At 41.1% G+C, this 7,294-nt stretch overlaps 1 non-coding gene across 1 annotated transcript; it reads left to right on the forward strand.

Moving 5' to 3' along the window:
* The first annotated feature begins 5,771 nt into the window (after positions 1–5,771).
* On the forward strand, positions 5,772–5,877 carry LOC145565880 (small nucleolar RNA R71). Its single transcript, XR_014095243.1, has one exon. It is a non-coding gene; the product is annotated as a small nucleolar RNA R71 (small nucleolar RNA).
* The last annotated feature ends 1,417 nt before the right edge of the window (positions 5,878–7,294 follow it).

Below are 7,294 nucleotides of genomic sequence, written 5' to 3' on the forward strand. Positions count from 1 at the left end.
GGCGTGCAAATACAAGGAGCGCCCGCTCCAGATGGAGGAGCGGACGTGCAGGCTGAGGAGCGCCCGCTCCTAATCTTCTGCCAACCTTCTGCCTTTTTCTACAAAAATCTTACCCTGCTAGGAGCGGGCGTGCAAATATAGGAGCGCCCGCTCCAGATGGAGGAGCGGGCGTGCAGGCTAAGGAGCGCCCGCTCCTATTCGTGGGAGAACCTACTGTTTTTTTCCTTCAAAAATTCACCCTGTGAGGAGCGGGCGTGCAAGTATTGGAGCGCCCGCTCCATATTGAGGAGCGGGCGTGCAAGCTGAGGAGCGCCCGCTCCTAATTGTTTGCCAACCTTCTGACTTTGGTTTTAATTAGAGCCCCTGTGAGGAGCGGGCATGCAATGTTTAGGAGCGCCCGCTCCTTGATACTTATGGCTAGATTAATTTCCTTCTTTGCTTCTTTTTCCTACATCAAAACCATAAGGACATAATTCAACCAAATGTTAGCCAAAATCAGATATTACCAACACTCTTCTTTCTTTTCTCACTCTCTCATTGTCTTATTTCTCATTTTCTTCCTCTTGTCAAATATATTTTTTTTTTGGTTTTTTTTTTACTCGGGTTGCCTCCCGAAAGCGCTTCTTTAACGTCAATAGCTTGACGACCTCCACACTCAGGAGGTAAGATTACATTGAATTGATTCTACTACACCGACATGAGCACCCTCGTAGTAAAGCTTGAGGCGATGCCCATTCACCTTAAAGGATCTCTTTCCGTCCAAATCCCAAACTTCAACGGCTCCATGAGGAAATACTTCTTTGACAACAAAAGGACCACTCCACCTTGATAAAAGTTTCTCGGGAAACAATTTCATCCTAGAGTTGTAGAGGAGTACCTTATCGCCTTTAAAAAATGCTTTCTTTTCAATATTGCGGTCGAGGCAATCCTTAGTGCGATTCTTGTAGTTGCTAGCACACTCATAGGCCTCCAAACTTAGCTCTTCAAGTTCACGTAAATCAAGCCATCTTTGCTCTCCCATGCTAGCCAAGTCGAAGTTAATTTTCTTAATTTCCCATTGAGTTCGGTGTTCAAGCTCCACCGGTAGATGACAAGATTTTCCATACACTAGCCGATATGGAGTTGTGCCTATTGGGGTTTTGTATGCCGTTCTATATGCCCATAGAGCGTCATCAAGCTTTTCCGACCAATCCTTCCTATTCCTTGCAACCGTCTTCTCAAGTATTGATTTAATTTGACGGTTGGACACTTCCGCTTGCCCACTAGTTTGTGGATGATAGGTAAGGCCGAATCTTTGGTGAACCCCGTGCTTTCTTAGCATCTTTTGAAAAGCACTTGAATGAAATGTGAACCGTTGTCACTTACCACTGCTCTAGGAATTCCGAATCTTGGAAATATGACTTTTTTGAACATCTTCATGATTACCTTGTGGTCATTAGTTGGGGGAGGCAATGGCTTCAACCCATTTTAATACGTAATCGACCGCCACAAGGATGTATTGATTTCCATAAGAAGTAGGGAATGGCCCCATGAAATCAATACCCCATACATCAAATACCTCTAGCTCAATAATCGGTTGTTGAGGCATCTCATTATGCTTGGATATGTTTCCGGTTCGTTGACACCGGTCACAAGTCTTCACAAACCCCCAAGCATCTTTGAAAATGTGAGGCCACCACAAACGCTATGCAAGACCTTCAACGCTATTTTGTTGGCTCCCATATGCCCTCCACATGGATCGGAATGGCACATCTTGAGCACACTTTGAACTTGTTCATCCGGAACACACCTACGGAGCAAACCATCTACTCCTCTTTTGTAGAGAATAGGGTCATCCCATACATAGTATCTTGCTTCCCTCTTTAGCTTCTTTCTTTGGTTCTTAGAGAAATCGGGAGGGAATTCTCCATAAGCCAAATAGTTCACCAAGTCGGCGAACCAAGGAAGCTCCTTTTCATTCAAGATATAGAGCACATCATCTCTCAATTCATCACATATGGGGATTTCATCATCACTGGCTTTCACATTCTCTAATCGGGAAAGATGGTCCGCAACCACATTCTCGACCCCTTTCTTGTCACGGATTTCAACATGAAATTGTTGGAGAGATAGGACCCATCGAAGAAGACGAGGTTTGGACTCTTTCTTTGCCACAAGGTACCTAATAGCCGCATGATCGGTGTAAACAATAGTTTTGGAACCAATGAGGTAGTTCCAAAACTTCTCAAAAGCATGTACCACGGCAAGAAACTCTTTCTCCGTTGTGGTGTAGTTCCGTTGAGCTTCATTCAAGGTCTTGGACATGTAGTAAATGACGTGAAGCTTCTTCTCAATTCTTTGTCCTAACACCCCTCCAATTGCAACATCACTAGCATCGCACATAAGTTCAAACGGCAAAACCCATCTTGGCCCTTGCACGATTGGAGTAGAGATCAAGGCCTCCTTTAATTTGTTGAAAGCTTGAAGACACTTTTCATCAAAATTAAAGATGGCATCCTTTTGAAGAAGAGCATTTAGGGGTCTAGCAATTTGTGAGAAATTCTTGATAAATCTCCTATAGAACCCGGTATGCCCCAAAAAGGATCTTACTCCTCTCACATTAATTGGAGGTGGCAATTTTTCAATCACTTCAACTTTGGCCTTGTCGACCTCAATCCCCTTGCTTGATATCTTGTGACCAAGGACGATTCTCTCTTCAACCATGAAGTGGCATTTTTCCCAATTTAGGACCAAGTTGACCTTCTCACATCTTGCTAAGCATTTGCCCAAATTGGACAAACAATCTTCAAATGAAAGGCCCCCTACCGAGAAATCATCCATGAAAACTTCCATTTCGGCCTTAAGCATGTCTCCAAAGATACTCATCATGCACCTTTGAAAGGTTGCCGGGGCATTACAAAGTCCAAACGGCATCCTCCTATATACAAAAGTACCATATGGACAAGTAAAAGTTGTCTTCTCTTGATCATCCGGGTTTATGGGGATTTGAATGAAACCCGAATAACCATCAAGAAAGCAATAATACTTGTGCTTTGTTAGTCTTTCAAGCATTTGGTCGATAAAAGGAAGAGGAAAATGATCCTTGTCAGTGCATGCATTTAGACGTCTATAGTCTATGCACATCCTCCAACTGGTCACCGTTCTAGTTGAAATGAGATCACCATTCTCATTTTCAACTACAGTCATTCCCCCCTTTTTAGGGACCACATGAACGGGGGAAACCCATCTAGAACTCGAAATTGGGAAGATGATGCCAGCATCAAGGAGTTTGGTGATTTCTTTCTTCACCACCTCCCCCATTTGAGGATTGAGTTTCCTTTGCCTCTCAATGGAAGGCTTAGCACTCTCCTCAAGTGTTATGTGGTGCATACATAAAGCGGGACTAATACCTTTGAGGTTATCAATGGTATAGCCTAAAGCACCTTGGTGATTTCTTAAAACACCACATAACATTTGAGTTTGGCACTCGTTCAAAGCAGAATTCACAATTACCGGAAAAGTTGAATTAGGACCCAAAAACTCATACCTTAGGTGTGATGGTAGAGGTTTCAACTCTACCATTAGAACACCCTTACCTTCTCTTGAGGTAGCTATTTCTAAAGCATCATCACTTGTGATTCCCATGCATACTTGTTCAATGCTTCCTTCCGTACTTCCTTCAAGCATTCTTTCATACAATGTCATCTCCTTGCCTTGCTCACCTATCTTTTCCTTATTCAAAAGGACATTCTCAAGGGCATCGTTAGTAGTGAGCAAGTGCTCATGCATAGAATTCACAATAGAATCAATAGTATCAATCATCATACAATTGTCAAGACTAGAGCTTGGATATTTCATGCTCTCATTCAAATCAAATTCTATCACCTCATCTCCTACTTTTAGTGAACTCTTAGCACTTTTAACATCTATTAAAGCGCCCGAAGTAGCAAGAAAAGGTCTTCCTAAAATTATTGGAATGTTTACATCTTCATCCATCTCTAACACAACAAAATCCACGGGGATTACAAACTTTCCCACCCTTAGAGGAACATCCTCTACCTTACCTTTTGGAAATTTGATGGAACGTTCGGCCAATTGTAAGTTAATGTTGGTGAGTAGAAGTTCCCCTATCTCAAGTCTTTGATATACCGAATATGGCATAAGGCTAACACTAGCCCCAAGATCACATAAAGAATTATCAATTTTCATATTATATATAGCGCAAGGGATAGAAAAGTTACCGGGGTCTTTCAATTTCGGTGGCATTTTATTCATGATGATTGCACTACAATTCTCGGTGAGATTCACCATTTCCACCAATTCACACTTTCTCCTTCCACTCAAAATATCTTTCAAAAACTTAGCATAGTTAGGCATTTGCTTGATAGCATCGATAAAAGGAATTGAAAGGTGAATTTGCTTCAATGTTTCAAGAAACTTTCCAAATTTCACATCTAATTTGTTTCTAACAAATTTATGAGGATATGGTAGCTTTTGCAATTCTCTCTTTTTCTCTTTTCTCTTCACTCTCTTTTTCAAAATCTTTTTCTTTCTCACATTCTTTCTTTTTTTCATTCTCATGGTTTTGCTCTCTCTCTTGTTCAAAATCACTCTCAAGGGGAGGCTCACTCATGTTCATTCTCTCATTGCTTCTTTTAGGAACACTCTCTTTCAACACTTTACCACTCCTAGTTGATATAACATTTACGGGTCTCTTAGTATCTAGTCCTTGGGGTGGAATTTTAGAAGTGCTAGTCCCTTCCTTCAAAGCATTGGCCAATTGAGAAATTTGTGTTTCAAGCATTTTATTATGGGTCATGACTTCACTAAATTTCTTATCACTAGAGGCCATGAAAGTGTTGAACATTTTGGTTTGACTTTCCATCATTTCCTCGAAGCTAGACCTACTAGGTGGTGCTTGTGCATAGTAGTTATCTTGGGGAGCTCTATTACCTCTAACATTCGAATTGGAAGCATTTTGATTAGAAGAACCTCTATTATTATTGTTGTTCCAATTGTTCCGATTATTAGAGTTTCCCCCTTGGTGATATTGCCCTTGATTCCCATGGTTTCCTTGGTTATTATGGTTATGGTTACCATAACCACCTTGTTGGTTGTAGTTACCTTGGGGATTTTGGTCCCTTTGGTTCCTATTTCCCCATTGATTTTGGTTATGGTAATCATAATCATTTCCTCTTAGGTTATAGGAACTTCCCCCTTGTTCTCTTCGATTAGGTGGTAAGTATCTTTGATTGTCATTCCTAGGTCTATTATCATAAGATAAGGCATTGACTTGTTCATTTTCATTATCATTACCATCTTCATATTGGGGTTGAGGTTGGGAATCATAATTACAAGAAGAGGTATCATGGTCATATGACCCACAATTTTCACAAAACAGACACCCATGTGGCATGTTATTAGAAGTAGAAGGAGAAGAGTTAGAATTCATACCTCTCCCCTTAGATTGGGAGGGATGCTCTTGTGTTGAACTAGAGGTCTCTAGTTTTGCCTTGATGGACGTCATCTCCTTGCCAAGGTTGGCGATTTGGGACGTCAAGTTATTGATGGTGTTGAGGTGATCAACGGAGTAAACCGCATTTCCTCCCTTGTTTAGAGACTCTCTCTCTCCTTCTTGCCAATCCATGTGGTGCCTCACCACATCCTCAATTATCTCTATGACTTGCTCCTCCGTCTTGTTCATAATCGGGCCACCCGCTCCCGCATCTAGGCTAGTTTTTCCCTGTGGGCTCAAGCCTCCATAGAAAATTTGAAGCACTTGGTATGTCGGAATGCCATGATAGGGACACTCCCTTTGATATTCTTTATACCTCTCCCAAGCCTCATAAATGGTTTCACTAGCCCGTTGACGAAAACCTTGGATCAAAGCCCTTGCCTCGACCGTCTTCTTTTGAGAGTAGAATCTCCCTAAGAAAGCCGTGGTGACCTCGTCCCAAGTTCTCAAGGAGTTCGGCCTTACTTCTTTCTCAAGCCATTCAAGAGCCCTTCCTATCAAGGAGAAAGGAAATAGCTTTAGTCTCACAAACTATTGAGTTACCCCATTTACCTTGATCGTATTGTAATATTTTTCAAATTCATTCAAATGTGCAAGAGGGCTCTCATGTTTTGCTCCACTAAATTGCCTCCTTTCTATCAAATTTATCATTACGGGGCGTATTTTGAAATCATTGGCTTGAGTAACGGGCGGAGTAATGCCACTTGAAGCTCTATAAGCTCCCGGAGTTCCCAACTCCTTCAAAGGTCTTTGGACCGATTGTTCCCCGTCATCCATTTGCTCTTGTCTTTCTTCGAAATTGACCTCCCTAGATGGGGAAGTAGTTAATGGCCTAAAACTGGCTCTCCTTCTCCTCCTATAGGTTTGCTCAATCTCGGGATCGTAAGGCAACAAAATCCTGTTATGGTTTCTGCGTATACACTCTCAACAATTGCAATTAGTAACAAGGCTACAAGTGAAGCCAAAAAGAAAAACACTCTTTTTGAATTTTTGTTATTTTATGGTGAACTAGACTCAAGTAATCAATTAGCAATCAACAACACCGTTCCCCGGAAATGGCGCCATTTTGATGGGAGTTATAACGGTCGCACATTCCACACTCAATCAAACACATATATTAGCAAACACCCTACAAACCAAGCATAATGATAAGTAAGAGTTCGGTCCACAAGGAACGGGATATGGTTGCTAAAGATCTTAACACTTAAGCTAATTCGAAGTCTATGGCCAATTGGGGTTCGTCAAGTAGACAAACAAACTATGATTCTAAATCGATGGGTTAAAGACACTAGGGAATGGGATCCACTCAACCAAAGCAATTAGGCAAACGAGGAGTAAAATAGACAAGGTATAGCAAGGACAATATGTAAAATCGACCTCATGCAATTAGAAAACAACTCACACTACTAAACTTAGATTCCTCATTAGTCTAGCAATAGATGATACATAATCAAATTGCAATAAGTAATGACATACTCAATTTACATTCCCATGTCAAACTAAGCATATCATGCTATCAAGCTCCTAAGTCAAGGGTAGCTAATCCTATCATGAAGAACTAACAAGCAATCTCATATAATCAATTTAATTGCAATACAAACATCAATGCTTCTCCCACATTTGCATAATTAACCCAAAAGGTTGAGTTTCACCCAACCCCTAGCAAGAAGACTACTCACAACTCATGTTTATCAACATGCAAACAAGTATTAGGGTTCTAACTTCTTCAATAATTGGGGAAAAGTGATTAACAATTGAAATAACTATCATCCAATAACAAATTATCAAGAACTAAGAAGA

Source organism: Chenopodium album, chromosome 10, assembly GCF_948465745.1.
Source record: "Chenopodium album chromosome 10, dcCheAlbu1.1, whole genome shotgun sequence".
In the NCBI taxonomy this organism is placed as follows: domain Eukaryota; kingdom Viridiplantae; phylum Streptophyta; class Magnoliopsida; order Caryophyllales; family Amaranthaceae; genus Chenopodium; species Chenopodium album.